This window comes from Leuciscus leuciscus (genome assembly GCF_965113295.1).
Source record: "Leuciscus leuciscus genome assembly, chromosome: 6".
Lineage (NCBI taxonomy): Eukaryota > Metazoa > Chordata > Actinopteri > Cypriniformes > Leuciscidae > Leuciscus > Leuciscus leuciscus.
The window spans coordinates 8,591,391-8,608,727 of record NC_138730.1 but is presented as its reverse complement, the minus strand read 5'-3'; the positions used below and the strand labels follow the sequence as shown (position 1 = coordinate 8,608,727).

The window sequence follows — 17,337 nt, the reverse complement described above, 5'->3', positions numbered from 1 at the left end:
GGCAGACAAAGCAGACATTATGACTATTTGACAGAAATGGTGGCCATCTTGAAAATGGTGTCCATCCTGAATTTTTGAGTGGCACATACCTTTTTCCAAAAGAGTGTTCCTTGAAGAGTATTTCTGCCTAATTTTATGCTTGCATCACCATTTGAACACTTGAAATAATTAATATTCGACAGGAACGGTGGCCATCTTTAAAAATGGCGGCCATCTTGAATTTTTGAGGGACAAGCATCTTTTTCTATTAACATGTCCTTTAGAGAGTATTTGTATAAAATGTTATGCTTGGATCACTGTTTGAATAATTGATATAATAAGCATTGAATAGCAATGGCGGCCATTTTGAAAAATGGCCGCCATATTGAATTTTTGAGTGGCCAACGCCTTTTTCCAAAATAGTGGCCCTTAGAGAGTATCTGTGCCAAATTTCATGCTTCTATACCAAAGTGAACGATTTTTTTACTAATCTGCTGCACTAATATGTGTGAACATACATTCACATTTATATGGGAACATGTATGTGAAAAATATGTACACAATAAAATATAAAATTTTGTTAATATTACATGTAATGCCATTTTTGTCTTCATTTATAAATATTTTATTTTCATTAACATATAGCCATACATGGTCAAAGCATATATTGCAGTATATTGAAAAATATAAGCACTAGTTTCCCATAAATGGAAATGTATTATGTAATATATCACATTATATTTTGCAGTATATTCCCATATATTTTTGTTCTTTAAGTGGCAAGCATCCAGCATTCATTGCATCCAGGTGGGACATTTGATCATGTGAAAGAGTTCCTCTATGGGGATGAGGAGTGGAAAGTAAAGTGGGAGAAAATGTGACAGCATCCTGGGAACGCATCCTAAAGCACTCACAGTGACGGCATGGGAGTTCCCACATTTCCACACCCAAACACACAGAGGTCATCCAGGAATTAAATGAGACGCTCAGTGTTCTTTGGGAAATAATGGGAGAAACACACAATGAAACTCAGGAACCCTGACAGTCACACAGATTCAAGGCTGAGAAAACTATTCATGTTATTTTTATATATATAAATTGTGTCAGTGTTGTAACGTAATTTAGTGATTCTGACAGGACAATTAAGCTCAAAAGGATTTATTAATTAGTTTATAGGGAATTCGAAAGAATCACTTATTACGACCGAGCAAATGACTCGTCCAGGGTTCATTTGAACCGGCCGCAACTATCAGCTCTGCAGCGGATATAAATATCCATACTATAGTGAAACACTATTTATTAGCAAGGTAACTTAGATCACCAGTTTAAGACATTAAATTCGTAAGCACATAACACAAGTAACACTTCTCTTTAAAATACAAACTAGACTTTATTGATTTTTCTAACACATAAAACTAATATCTAACACAAACACACGCACACACATTCATATCTTTTGAATTAAGAAAATACGATCATACTGATAGGAAACAAGACACACTTTCATTTAAACATCTAATAGTTAAAACAATTAAATGACATATATGGGATCTAAGCATATTAGACACACATATAGGTTGTAGACACAATATAGAATTATGTAGTTGAACGATGTTTGATTATAAGTCCATCAAGAATTTTTTTTGGATGATTTTATGTAATTTTATAGGTAAAGTCTTAAGTCTCTGTGGTTTTAAGAGATTTCAACCCTGGGGTCATTCAGAGTTCCTTAAGAAGAAGGAGGACTGTTTTTTTTTTATATCTGTCGTGGGATCAAGCAACATCTGCCGTTATCTTGATCGGGCACTGAGCTGTGCCATCTCTGAACCAATCAGTCTAACATTGACAACGTTCTTCCTTTAGTTGCTTTAGTTGGCCATAAAGTTCTTAGCGTAGACTGGCTGGAGCCTGGATTTTATGGTTCTGCATTGGTGATTTGGGGTCTGGAATGTGGAGTTCTGTGTGGAATTATGTTTGAACAAATCACCTGGAAGATTCATTTGTGTTTGATTCGCACTCAATCCTACAGTGTAAAACATGAGATCCTTTTGGTGATATCCTCATTTGTATTTTTTTTAAAACAGTATTTATAACTAGCTGTATATAAACACAGTAGGCAAGGCAAGTTTATTCATATAGCACATTTCAGACACAATGGTAATTCAAAATGCTTTACACAGAGAAGGAATTTAAATTGACATAAAATAATCACAACAGATGCATAAGGTAAAAATATAATGTATAAGATATAAAAATAACAATAAAAGCAGAGAGTACTGAATCACTAAATTCGGTGCGCCTCTGTCTGAATGGAAGAGTCAGAGAGCTTCGGATCGCGAGACACACTAGTAACAATTCCCAACTTCCTAGTGACTGTCGCCTCTGATGGCTTTCGGTAATCACCGTCTCACTTCCCAATCCTCTCAACTCTTCCAACCAGACAGCCCTAACCAAGAATCAAAACAGCATAAGTAAAACAGTTCTAAAAATAATAAAAAGATGTTAGATAAATAAGATAAAATGCAATCAGTCGAACACACAGTGGCACAGCTAGTGCTCAGTCAGTAAATGCACAGAGTGTTTTGAGTCTGGATTTGAATGTTACTGTTAAAGCACGTCTGATCTCTTCTGCTGGTTCCAGTCTCAGCAGACCCTCCTTGCTTTGAGTGAACCACTGTTATAATTTCTAACTGACGTGATCCTGATGATCAGACTGATCTGTTAGTTTTATATTCGATGAGCATATCTGCAATGTATTGAGGTCCTAGACCATTGAGTGATTTATAAACAAGTAACAGTACTTTAAAATCAATTCTAAATGCAACTGGAAGCCAGTGCAAGGACCCGAGGACTGGTGTGATATGTTCATATTTTCTGGCATTCTGTATGAACTGCAACTGTCTTGTGTGTGTGTGTTTGTGTACAGGTGTCATAAGCCATTTTAAGACATTTGCTAACTTCAGCACAAGAGAAACATTTATTAAGCATTTGTGATTATATTTCTTTAAAGCCACACTAAGTAGAAATTGTGTTTTTGTCAAACAGCGACCCCTAGAGTCGCTGTGGAATACTTGCACTGTCGTAAATATATTATATTATAACGTTTTTACATGATTGCAGCTAAATCACAAGTAAATAGTCTATAGTCTAGGCCTACTGTATAATTTAATTTGTGTTGTTTTTATTGGAATGTAAACAATATAACATAATAGCCTATACAACGTTTTCTTTTCTTTTTTTTTTTAGCATTTTTGGGAGGAGTACAATTTACATATGTGGTTTCAACAACCATATGCATTTACACTTGTCCAGTTTCATCTGGAATGCGTCTCAGATCTCCTTCCTCCTGAAGTGGTTTGAGGGATCGGATTCAAATCCGTCTCAAATGCGTTTCGGAGGGCATTTAAACCTGGAATTTTCACGATCGGATAGCTATCCGATCTGAGAAAATGCATGAAGTGGCCAGGTGTAAACAACCCCCATGACAAAAACATACGCACGAAAGCCGAAACGCTGGTTGGCCTCTCACGTCCAAATTTGACGAAGTGGTGGGGGAAGTGACGTATGCCGTAAAGCAGTCGAATTTTGTAGTTCTTTTTGTGCTCTTGTTACTACCCGAACACCGAAGTTACATAGTGCCAGTAAAAGCGATACAGACCCTTTCAGGCTATGGCAGACGTGTCATTCAACCTATTGTAAGTCGATGTACCATCACAAGGATCTTGGAAATATATTATGAAGGTTGAAAAGTTACATAGTGTCGCTTTAAAACTTTTGGTAACACTTTATTTTGATGGTTCCTTTTGAACATTCTACTGACTATAAGTAACTTTGCAACTACATGTCAACTTATTATAACCATGACCCTACCAGTCTACTAATACTCTACTAACACTCTAATGAGAGTTGGTACACATGTAGGTGCAACATTACTTATAGTCAACATGTGTTAAAGGGACCATCAAAATAAAGTTGAACCATTTTTTTTTATAGACATAATAACCCTAATATATTCAGTCTGGATATTCAGTTCAGACTGATGTCTGTTCAGAGTTGAGCTCTATGTGTGTTTGTTTGGTCTGAGTGTTGAGATTCTCTCTACAGATCAGCACACACTGGAGAGGCTCTGAAATCACTGTCAAACTCAACAAGCAGAGAGACATCACATACAAAGACATCACGTACCAAGACTCTGGCACGCGAAAGACGGGGAAACAGTGAATCAACATACATGGTAAATAGAGCACAACTAAGGTCACCATGGTAACAAGAAACAACGATGCGCCTGGTCTGTTGTCACTGACAGGTGTTCTGGCAGGAGTGGGCGGGGCTTTGCATGTGATTATGCCTGTGACAACCAATAAACACACAGGTGCCAGAATTGAGCCAAAAGCGAGATTAAAACCATAACCAGGGCCACTGAAAGCCCCCAATAATGCACAGATTACAGGAAAAATAAGTATAATGATGGAGATTATGATGTAAGAGGGGGTTGAGAAAATCTGAGCAGAGATCAGTGGATATTTCAGTGTCAGAACCCCCTCCAGAGACACCAGCTGTTGCAGGTGAACGCCACACAATTTCAGATAACAATATCCACAGATTATAATGACTGAGTCAAAGACATGGAAAAGACTGAAAGAAAGAAGTTTTGACACTATATGTATATACAGGAGCAGTTGCAACAGGTCACAGAGGAGGAGGAGGCTGATGAAGGCTGAGATCCGGCCTCTGGTCTTTCTCTGAAGATGCACTAAATAAAAAGCCCAAATCAGACACGGCACCCCCACACACAGAGCAGTGATGTAGAAGATGGACAGTCTGATGAGAAAATCTCTGTCGTTCTCCTCCATGGTCTAAGTTTACTGCTGCACTTTGAGTTGCTGAAAGAAAAGAAAAGAAAAAAACCTTTTAAGAAGAACACCTAAACTGGTCTCACAGTCTGGCCAAACAGTTTTAATGGTTTTAGAGGGGTTTGGGTTGAGAGACCAGCTAAATCAGTTTACTATAGAAACTGACTATAGCAAACCACTTTGAGTTGGTTTTGTATTGTTTCCTTTCACCAGAAAAATGACAAAGATATTTATAAAGAGTGAAGTTGGGCCCTTTCACTTCAGGTAAGTTAAGGAAATTAAAAATGGCATATGCCTTTGAAAGAATGCTACAGACTAATCATAACAATATTAAAACAACAATTTCAAATCGTGAAATATCCAACATGAATATTTACGATCAGTAATCCTGTTGTGTGAGGTGAACCCCGAGGACAAACACACACACACTCTGTAGACTGTGTGAGTGGGTTCAATCTTCGGCTGGCTGGCAGGAGATATCAATAACAGGTCACATGACCTTCCGCCCCACTTAAGACAAATACTGAATAAATGCAGATTTATTCATTTAGGCTTAAATGAAACAAGTTACAATAATTTTCCATTTTCTGTAAACTGTTTAAACATACTTTAAATCAGGGCTGGACTGGCCATCGGGCATACCGGGCATTTGCCCGGTGGGCCGACGTGCTTTTTGGGCCGATACATCTCATACTCATACATAATTTTTTATTATTTTTCTATTTTTAATTTTTTTTAACGGCCCATAAAATTTGTACATCGGCGGCCCATTCGTTTTGTTTTGTTTTGCTTAATTGGCGGCGCTGGGTTTGTGCCGGTGTAATGCAGTCAGTGGTCAAAAAAAGTCAGTGTTATTTATTTTTTTCTGAAAGACCAGCCCATGAAACACGTAGATCAGCGGCCCATTGGTTCTTTTCTTGATTGACACTGGGCTGGCCCAATCACAACTTTAAACTAGTGAGCGCGCGTGCAGCAGTTTCAGTTGTATCTGTCAAAGTAGTCTGCGAGATGGAGAAGAAACGCAAGGATTGTGCGTGAGAAATAGCGTGAAAAAATTGAACCAGGCCCTTAAAGCAGACACTGTAAAATGTGTCAAAATATATGTTTTCTGCCCTTCATCAGCTCCTGTGATGATGATGATAGTGAGGAGGATCAGGAGAGAGATGAGAAAGTGTATAGCCTGCGGTAAGCAGAACTACTTTCAAAACACTTAAGCTATGTCATGATCGAGTGTAGGAACCCATAACCCAGTTACAGATTATTTCCACATTGCATAGTTGACGATTACATAGACAGTATATAAAGACGATTACCGCAATTCACTAGAAATTTAATGAGAGTCGTTTGTAAACAATGTTTTCCGCCAAAATAAAAGCTTGATGCAGTTTGCGTCAAAATAAAAGATCATGTGCTTATCTCTTTCAAGTATAGAAATTGGTACAAAACTAATTATGAAAGTTTCCTTTATTTTTTAGTGCATTTGTTTTACAAAATATGGCTATTACTGTCATTGGATTAATATTATAGCCTAACTATTATTATGTAGTAGGTGTAATGTAAATAGACACTGTAACTAAAAGAGGTTTGAATTTTTCGTTTAATTTGCACACTGAATATGGGTTGGAGATTTGAATTTTGAACTCTCAAAGTGCACCAGATTGATGAATTTAACATTAAAATGCACAAAATTTTCTCACGTGGGGGCATGCCCCCGGACCCCCCCTAGAAGAACCAAGGTCCACCCACCACAGTTTTACCAAAAATCCTGTGAGAAACACTGGCATTGCTATGCCATTGCAGCTTATAGCTTGTTTTAGGATTCATCACTGTGGAGTATAGTTCAACTGTATTAATTAATAAATGTCAAATTTTCACTCGTTCCTATACTCACTCATGACATGGCATTAGTGGTTTTAAGGAATAGGAGTTGGTATGCATATAATTAAGGGCGTGCAAAGATGGGTTGTGTTTATGATCAGTGGGCCAGTCTGGGCCAAAATGCCCGGGCCGATTTTTTGTCCCAGTCCAGCCCTGCTTTAAATAAATGAATATATTTATTTATTTTCATCCACATCTGAATGTTTGGCTCCTGGCAGTTCAGTCCAGCTGCTATTGAGCTCCAAGAATAGTTTATAGTCAAAATAAATACAATTAAACAATAGCAAAGTTGTACTCAAAATCTGCACACAATCTGAAAGCAGAAACTAGCCCGACTGACTTCTGTTAATCAGCTAAGCAGACACAGTTATAAGCTGCCAATCTCAAATAAATGTTTGCAGATTATCTTGTTTGAGTCTTGGTCTATCATTACAAAAAAAAAAAAAAAAAAAAAAAAAAAGCTGTTACTGACAAAAATACCTGTGGTGTGGGAAATTAAACCTGAGAAACTTTCAGTTTCTCTTCTTTTTTTTTTCGATTGCTCACATTCTTCACCATCTGCAAAACACTATTTGCAGCACATATATATGACAAAATAATGGTTTTATAAGTTTTGAAAGCAGTGTTTGCATAAAAAAAAATAAAAAAAAAATATATATATATATATATATATATAATTTTTTTAATTTTTTTAATGCAAACACTGCTTTCAAAACTGATAAAACCACATTCAAATCAGAATGATGGCAAACTTTGCACATTTCTGCAGGAAATATTATAAAATATTGGATATTTATAATGAAATAAAATAATAATTATTACAAACAAAACTAATTGCAATTTCAGCTGAAAGTCTGCCCAGGTAGTTTCTCTTTGTAATATTTTTTGTCAGTCATCTTTTAGTAAAACAGGATGGCTTCAGAATGATTTTGTTTCACATGCATTAACATGGATCAAGGAAAACACACGAGGAAAGAAGAGAGGGAGAACTAGAACCTTCACATACTGTACATCCATCCATCTCTTCCACACATCATGAAACTCTTCCTGTTTTTAGGGGTTATAGGTCAGTTATGAATGACAAAGTGTGTTTGTTGGGTCACAACTTTTGCCAGTGTTATGGAAGAATGACTTGATTTGATTGATTTGAGGTATTTTTTAAATTATTTTGTCAGTTTTAGAGCATTTTGAATGTGAAATGAACCGCTGTGTGAAGCTTAAAGTTGTTTCGGGGAACCGTGTGAAGAGTTTTGAGATATTGATATTGAGAAATGTGTATCGATTGTAAAAACAACTGTAATTACGAGACTTCAGATGCAAAAGCCTCTAAGTCCGTCTAAAGTTTTTGTTTAATATGAAAATTTTTATCAGGCTCCTATGTGTAGGGTTCTAGCCAAGTACCGGCATTTCTGAATGGGCTGAGGCTGGGAATATTATTATATGTGCGGAGAATATTATTATCTCATTTTTGACAGAGGTGGCTTTTAGAGGCTTTTGCATCGGAGGTCTTCAACTGTATCTGTATTTTTATCACAGTTATATTATATTAATTAACAGGGTCAAAACTATTGTGGAACATTTGGATACATTGTGTTTATTTATTTTTCAATTAAATGAGCATACATTTTGTATTTACCAGCTTTTTTGTATTTACAACAGTTTTCTGCTTGTGTGTTTTCTGTTTCTGTATTACAGTTTTTCATTTCTTTTTTTCTTTTTTACAATAACTACCCATTTCTCAGTAGGCCACATAAAAAATAAAAATAAAATCGCAAATACTTTTCACGATGCAGGAACTACTAATGATCTCGACCATCATTTTTAAGTGAAAAATATGTATTTCAAAATACTGGTCCAGATCACTAGTAATAGTAGTGACTAAGTAACACTTGAGTAATTAGTGATGCAGTTTATGACCACGTTGAGAGTAAAAAAAGACAATTGCTAACGTCTCAGACACACATTGTTGCAACTCAATGTAAAAACTGCACATAATGTAATAAGTATTATTATAATGTAATAAAAAAGGATTATTATAATGTAATAAAATCAAAACGTAATAAAATCTTGAGCTCATAATGTAATAATACATTTTCAATGTAATAACAGTTTAAAGAAAAAAAAAAAAAAAGAAAAAGAAAAGATGTCACTCTCTAATTATGTACTTTATTTTTATTTTTGAGATATAGTCATTTAAATGGTTGTTATAAAAACTTGTTTAACACTTTAAAGAGCATCCATAATATTCAATATACAGTTTCTCATTGTATCAACACTTGGTGTAGAAGTGATTACTTTATTATCCCCATCTGGTCATTCTAGTGAAGGTCTGCTAATTCTGGGCCTCATTGCAGAAGGTCATGGGGACCACTATGTTAGTCTTCATGGGACCGTATCTCCATTTATTCAGTCTATTAAGGAGGCAGAGTCGCAACTTGTCTTGTCTCCAACACTAACTGTGGCCCTATTCCTCACTCAAACATGGACCATAGCTTTCATCCTAGCCGTATTCCTGATTCAGATATGGACCTGGTCATAATCCTAGCAATGACACTAACAGATATCCTTGTGTCAATGCTAATCTTAGTCTTGACTCTCTGGCTGTTAGCCCATATTTGCCTTTGAACATACTTTCATCGATTATTAAGATTTGTCTGTCCATGGACATGTCTATGCTTCACACTTTTAATAAACTCTGAGCCATTTTCAGAGAGCTTCCCCAGCCATTCTTCTGGTATATATATATCAGAGAAGCTTTAGTAGATCTTTTGCAACTTGAGATGGACGAGGACTGTTGCATTAGCAGGATAAAGTTGTACAAAGGGGGCTTGCTCTAAAACTGAAGAAGCATGGATTGTAATGAGACGTGTGTTCTATGGATGGTTTACCATAAAGAACATCTACTGGAAGAACATCACACTATTCAATGTTGCATTTCAACATACATGTTTAACATTCTTTTACTTTGAATATGTGACCCTGGTTCACAAAACCAGTCTTATGTTGCACGGGTATATTTGTGGCAATAGCCAACAAAACATTGTATGGGTCAAAATTATAGATTTTTCTTTTATGCCAAAAATCATTAGGATATTAAGTAAAGATCATGTTCCATGAAGATATTTTGTAAATTTCCCACCTTAAATATATAAAACATTTATTTTTGTGAATGGATGCAGCACTATCGCCAATAGAAATGGAGAACTTTAAAGGCGATTTTCTCAATATTTAGATTTTTCTGTACCCTCAGATTCCAGATTTTCAAATAGTTGTATCTCGGCCAAATATTGTCCTATCTTAACAAACCATACATCAATGGAAAGATGATGTATTCAGCTTTCAGATGATGTATAAATCTCAAAAAAAAAAAAAATACCCATAAGACTGGTTTTGTGGTCCAGGGTCACATATAAGGTTGGACTGATGTAGGCCTAGTGTTTGTCTGAAGATGTAGTTCTGACATTTTTTTCTTGCCTTTCTTCAGGACTCCCAGAAATGTGTGTAGCCTATGTTGTTAAACCATAGATGTGGCTGCTTTAACTGTTCCAGTGTTATTTATTTAGTGATTTTGTAAGCATTATTTATTTATTTTTTTGCTATCAGAGCTGCCAACTCTCACACATTCACCGTGAGACTCACGCGACTGACACTTTTCACACACTCTCACACTACCATTTCTCACGCACAGAAAAATCGTGAAGCAAAGATTACCGACAGACTAGACAGAGCAGGTTACTCTAAAAATCTCAGCTCTCAGATTCTGTCAATTTTATTACGAAATTCTACTAGCTGAATTCTACTATTCATCTCTAGCTAATAGCCCAGTAAATAAACACGAACACTGTTGAAAGATACAGTACAACTTACCGAAATGTATATTCCTCATACATAATATCGACCAATCAGTGTTTTTCATCCGTATCATCAATAAAACAGCTGGAGAACAATGATGTCACATAACATTTACCTCAGGAAAGCCATTTAATGACCATAATATAGGCTATAGCACGTTATTTGGTTAGAAAAAAAAAGCTATAGAGTATTTTGCTAAATATGTGTACTATATTTCATATTTATATTTTTACTTATGTAACCCAGTAGAACAACATTCTACAGGTATTGAGTTTATTTCTATTCATTTAGTAATTTGTTTTGTTTTGCTCTCATCCAGAACTAAAATGTGAGTGAATTATAAGTCATTATATTGATGTAAGCTAATTGTGTATATGCCCCTTTAAGAGCGCGATCTTATGTCAGGTTTGATTGCTGTACACATGTGGAAAACGTGGCATTAACCATCAAGTTAGGTGTTTCTTATTTTATTGGTTAATGTGAAGTTAAGTCCCGCCCTCGCTGGTGTTTTTGTGTAACTTGAGTGGTTGTTCGAGAGAGATGAGAGGGTTGAGATTGACAAGTGAGGGAGGTTGAGAGAGAGATGTGAACGTGAGAGACGCGTTTGCGGTAAGAGAGTGATTTGACCATGGGCGTCGGAACCATTGTATATGGGTGGGACAAGACCCACCCACTTTTTAAGACCAATGATATTGGACCCGCTTACTTTTACATTCAGCGCATAGCTGTTCGCTTTTCAGAGCGTCGTCAGTCAAATCCATTCCACTTGAGGAATGCCCTAATGAATTAAACTCCATTTCCGCTGAAATAGCTACATTATATTTCTCAACGAGCCGCAACTGACGAAAAAAACGCCCGTTGTACTCTTCCAGTCAAATATTGCGTTGCAAACATCAATAACAGCTTTAAGTTGTCAATGCTGGCAAATTACCATGGTATCAGCAGGTTAATCCACGGATAGCTGTGCATGTAATGCACGACGTGGATGCGAGTTTAGTTTACTTGTTTAATTAAAAGGCATCAGAATACATGAAATGGTGTAAGTAACATTTTCTGGGGGAGGACCCACCCACTTTTTTTTTGCTTCCGACGCCCATGGATTTGACTGACGATGTACAAGTTTAAAAAATCTTTAACTGTAATGTAGATCAGAGGTGACGCACTGTCACAGAGATGAATCGCTTGTGTGTGCTTCTTTGAGATTGCTGCGAGTGTTTTACGGCCGTTTCCAGTGTTGTTAATCTGCCGTGCAGGCGCGAATACAGACTGTTTAGGTGAATTATCAATGCGCATATCCGCGCATCTGAACGCGTAAGATAAAACAACCGTTACCAGACTAAAGACGGTTATCGCTGTTGTTTCCTTTTCAACGAGGGAGACCTTGAGGACCAGATAGCTCCCCAAATACCCGAGTTATTTGGGGTTCCTCTGGCGCCGTGGGAGGTGCGTTTCGTTCGGCTGACGAGCGAGAGAGAGGACGAGGAGCTGCGCGAGGCCTGCTTCAGGATTCGCGGATCGCTGTATTGTCTCACGTGGAATTTGAGGTATCAGTTTGATTTGTTTTGTGCTCAGGAGAGTGAAGGGGCCATTTGTCAGTTTCCCGGCCACCACGAACACGAGCCACGTTTCAGGCCTGCAACGGGGTGGGTTGTGTGAATGATTGGTTCAATCTATACTGAGTGTATTTGACCAAGAGATTAATTTCAGTAGGTCTGGCATCTGAGATATTCCCCTTCAGGGGTTAATTTGTGTCAGATTTAAATGCAATGTGATGGTGTGAACACTTCACATTCTGAAATTCATTGTTTGAGCCAGTTAACATTTGATCATTATATTCTAATTAAATCCTTTATTTGTTTTGTACTTCTAACAGTGTGTTATTCTTTCAGAAGGGTTTATGTTGACTTCATCAGTTAAAGGGCGTAGGGATTTATTTTGAGTACATTTCCAAAAGAAAAGTATTTATTTCAGTGACATCAGAGGGGCCTTGTAATACAACATCTCTTAGGCACTAGTTTATTGAACCTGGTGCTGTCCCTTACTGAACCTTTAGAAAAGGAGGTAGGGGGTGCTACACTTATATCATTAAATAAAGTTGTTATTATAATAAAAAACGAATTATATTTAATATTTTTATTAAACCTTAAACCGAGTTATTTTTAACCTTAAATAACACTACCAGCTGACAGGGCTCTCTGTATGTTTAGCATTAGGTGAGATTTTTTTTTTCTTGAGAAAAACTAACGCCTATCTTTTGTACCTAATATTTATCCAAATGAGTCAATATTAAATAAAATCACAAGAATTTAATTGAATTGAAATCGTGAAATTTGTGTCAAGCAATAATAATAAAAAAACATAGCTTACCAGAAATTGTACCGTGTAAACATTGTAACATGTTGTCACTAAGCCTAATAAAATTCAGTTTAAGTACTAAAATGTTTTGACAATCACAATACACTTATGACAATAATACCCCCCCCCCCCACATTATGTGTACATTATGAGTATAATGTATACATTATGAGTATAATGTATACATAATGTATACATAAGTATACATTATGAGTACATTATGAGCATTTTATTACAATAATAACATAATCGTTATTACATTATGTGCAGTTATTACATTATGAGTTGCTACACACGTTAATGTTGTGATTAGTAATTAATTAGTAATTCTTTATAATTTGTCATAATTACCTATTAGTTCTTAATGAGGCTAATCTCATTCAGTAATTATTGATTACCTAATAGGGAATTGTTTCCTAAATTTGATATTACTTACTGATTAGTTAAGATTGTTTCCATATTAGTTAATAGTTTATTAATGACGGACCATTATTCTAAAGTGTTACCAAAATTTCTTTAAAAAACAAGAATGGCATTCTCTAATCATTAGACTTTTTCTGGTTCGGGTTCATGCACTTGAACAATGAAACTCAGCATCCAGTCACTTTGAAACAAAGTACCAGACCTGCCAAACACAAGGTCATTTGTGCTGGGTTATTAAATAGGATCAAGCTGGATCATAAAATGTAATAAGTTATTTGACCCGGACAGACCAGTAAAGAACTGACCTGAGATCAGGCAGAGAGTGATGATGATGATGATGATGATGATGATGATGATGGCAGCTCTAATTCCAGATTGACTTCAGTCTCAAGGATATTCAAAGAAACAGTCGTGTCAGATAACAGTCATAAACAAATATGCATACCATCTATCTGTCTCTCTCATTTCTGCTTCCTTGTTCTCTATAACGGTTCCACCCATCTGCATCTCTAACAGGGCAGGAAAGTGTTGAGATATGAGTGAAAGACATGCAGAGCAATATATGCATAAAATCACACGCAATGCAGATGCACATCAGTATGGTTCTATAATTACATGCAGTAAATAGGGACTTTACACAGAGGTCTGTTGTTCAGCCTAACCCTAAACTCATCTATTTTCTGCCTCTGCAAACTCACGCTCATCTGCATACACTTTTCAGAGCCAATGCCATTTCTATTTATGTATTTATACCAACAGGAAGTCAGATATTTTGGTAGCATTTTCTCTCTCTCTGCGTCTCTCTGCGTCTCTCTGTGTGTGTACGGATGGGGGGGATGGGGGATTATTGTTTCTGGTAGGATTATTATTAGGGCCCAAGCCCTGACAGGGCGAAGGCCCTATTGTTTCCGGTAGGATTATTAGGGCCCAAGCCCCTAATAATAATAATAATCCTAATGAAAACAATAGGGCCTTCGCCCTTTCAGGGCTTGGGCCCTAATAATCCTACCGAAAACAATAGGGCCTTCGCCCTGGAAGGGCTTAGGCCCTAATAATCCTTCCGGAAACAATAGGGCCTTCGCCCTTTCAGGGCTTGGGCCCTAACAACAATTCAAGTGCAATCTTTCTTTGTAAAAACTAAAGTATACATTTTATCATACATATTTCAAAGTTAAGGATTCATTACTTTGAATATAGCCTAGGCTACATTGGAACAAACACATAATAACATATTATTTGATTACTTTATTTTTGACAAAACATACTATATTTAACATATGAGCAAAAATTGGCAAACAAAAGCTTATTTGAGGTGGTATTATTATTATTACGATAGTATTATTCCTCACAGCGCCGCGAGACGGTGTAAACAAGTACAATGATCTGAATAAACTTGATGTGTTTTCTCGAGCTGATATGGGGGCGTTCACAGTTTGCCACGGATGCCTCAGTCATTTTCGTTTGAATAGCGCGCTCTCCGTGGGCGGGGTCACATTAAAAATAATGAGCTGAGATGAGAACGACTGACATCTCGCTCTTTTCATACAGATTACATAAACTGAGAATATTTGTTTTTTTATAAAAATTACTTCATTTGAAAGAAGAGAATTCAAGCTTCATGCCTGTGTGTCTGTATGCCTGTTTGACTGAGTATTCGCTGAGTTATTGTTCATTTTCGGATGTGTTTCAGAATGGACTTCACTGACAGAGAGAATGCAGAACTCACATCATGTTTATTTTTTCTTTATTTGGCAGTATACACAAAAATAATACACACTTAACAGGATCGATTGATGTATGAAACTGGTTTGTAAGTTCAAAGTCAACAGAGTATTTGGAGTCTCGTTTGAACTGATCAGGAAAAAAACTAGCAAATCACGCCGGCGTGATTGCCGACCTCAGAGGGTTAAGGCTCTGACTAGGCTCTATGTCTGCTTTAAGATAGTCAAGATTGTGTCCCACCTCCTTTAACAAAACGCGACCGACTTTATTGCTGTTGAAAGTACTGATAAGCCTCAGAGCTTTTCAGATTGTTCATCGCTTCACCGTCCGTAGCAACGGAGTCAATAAAGTATATACTAGTGTAAGTTATCTGAGGCCACTTCTTCAGGTCATCCTCCCATCCCCCAACAGTAGAAGGCAGAGGTATAATAACATTATTCTGTTTGAGGTGTAACAAGCTGTGTTCCCACATGTTTAAGTTACCGCTTATGACCGTAACCATGGAAAACGCCGGTTCCGGTTCAGTGACAGTACGCGCCGGAAGTCGCGCCCATAACTCGCGCAAAGCGTCATGGGGCGTAGGAATAGTGTGGATAAGATCCTTACAAATCACACAGTGCGACATGCTTCTAATAAACTTGGGTACGACATGTATGTAGACTGTATGATGATAACACCTATTAAATCATAGGCTATGGCGCAAGTTAGCATAGAGGTGTTATTGAGGCCAGTAGGGTGTGCTCACCCTGTGGTCTGTGTGGGTCCTAACTCCCCAGTAAAGTGATGGGGAACACTATACTGTCAAAAGAGCACTGTCCTTCGGATGAGACGTTAAACCGAGGTCCTGACTCTCTGTGGTCATAAAAAAATCCCAGGATGTTTTTCGAAAGAGTAGGGTTTAACCCCAGCATCCTGGCCAAATTTGCCCATTGGCCTCTGTCCATCATGGCCTCCTAATCATCCCCATATACACTGATTGGCTTCATCACGTTCTCCTCTTCACCAGTAAACTGGTGTGTGGTGGGCCTTCTGGAGCAATATGGCCCATGTGCAGCTGCACATTGGTGGTGGTTGGGGAGATTCCCCACTTCTATGTAAAGCGTTTTGGGTTGCAAGACTGTGACAACAATATATACCGGGCATTAGACCATGCTAATTATCACTCACACCAGGGGAGGATTAATGCATAGGCTAACCTAGGCTGTAGCTTATAGGAGCCCACATGATCAGGGGGCTTATGTAATCATTCCACTGGAGGCGAGCTTGACGATCCCAAGTGCAGTTTATTCAACATAAACTAAATACTAGTGATGTGACGTTCGAAGCTTGTATAAAAAAAATGAAACATCTCACATTGAAGCAGTGTATCGGAGCTTGATTCGTTTTGCCATAACCACGTGATCTGTGACGTCCGAAGCTTCGTTTCCACACACAGTCACGTGACTGCTTCGGATTCAGATAAAAAAAATAGCGCGAACCCCTTGAGCAGGTTTCCAGTGTCATGCCCTTCGGTAGTAGTAAATAAAAAAAGAAATAGACTTAGCCCTCACACTGTTGAATAAGTCCTGTTCCTTAATAAAAAAAACATTAATTTATTAAATTACCCATAAAATAAAATGTCAACTCCCCAGTTCACAAGCACTTCACCATTCCACAACATTTTTATTTTATTGTGATTATATATGCCTACATGAGCCTTGCCTATGAACTCGTAGGATTAGGACTGAGGCTAAAGTTTATTTGAATAAGGCTGCATTTGTAGATCAAAGCAGATTCATAAGAATTGTTTCTGTACAAGTGAATTAGTCCCTTTTTTATTTCATAAATTAATTCATACAGTTGTGTGTTCATACATTGTATAAGAACTACATCAACACTAACACATGAATTATGAGGATTAATTGTATTGCTTTGTGGTTTACAGAGCAGAAAGTGATTTATTAAAATAAAAAATCTTCTGGGACAGAAAGTCAGCTTTTCCACCTTTTGACCACAAGATGTCGTTAGTGTGCAACGTGTTGAAAAGCTTCGAGTAATGAACCATTTTACGATACAGTCGAGGGGGAAAGCCCCAGTGCTTCACAAAGCTTCATTTCACCATCACTACTAAATACAAAAACAAAGGCGTGGAATTGAACTCCACCAACAGTGGTTACACATACAATACTTAACAAGGACATGTGGCAAACATGAGGGCTTAAATACACACAAGGACTAATGACTGAACAAGACACACCTGCGCACAATGAAACAGAGGCTGCGTTCGAAATCGCAT

The 17,337-nt window shown here is 37.2% G+C and overlaps 1 long non-coding RNA gene across 1 annotated transcript; it reads right to left on the bottom strand.

Annotated features, from left to right (window-relative positions):
- Positions 1-2,081: 2,081 nt before the first annotated feature.
- On the bottom strand, positions 2,082-13,910 carry LOC309500345. Its single transcript, XR_014206555.1, has 2 exons — positions 13,646-13,910; positions 2,082-4,862 (listed from the first exon to the last, which is right to left on the bottom strand). It is a non-coding gene; the product is annotated as an uncharacterized lncRNA (long non-coding RNA).
- Positions 13,911-17,337: the final 3,427 nt, after the last annotated feature.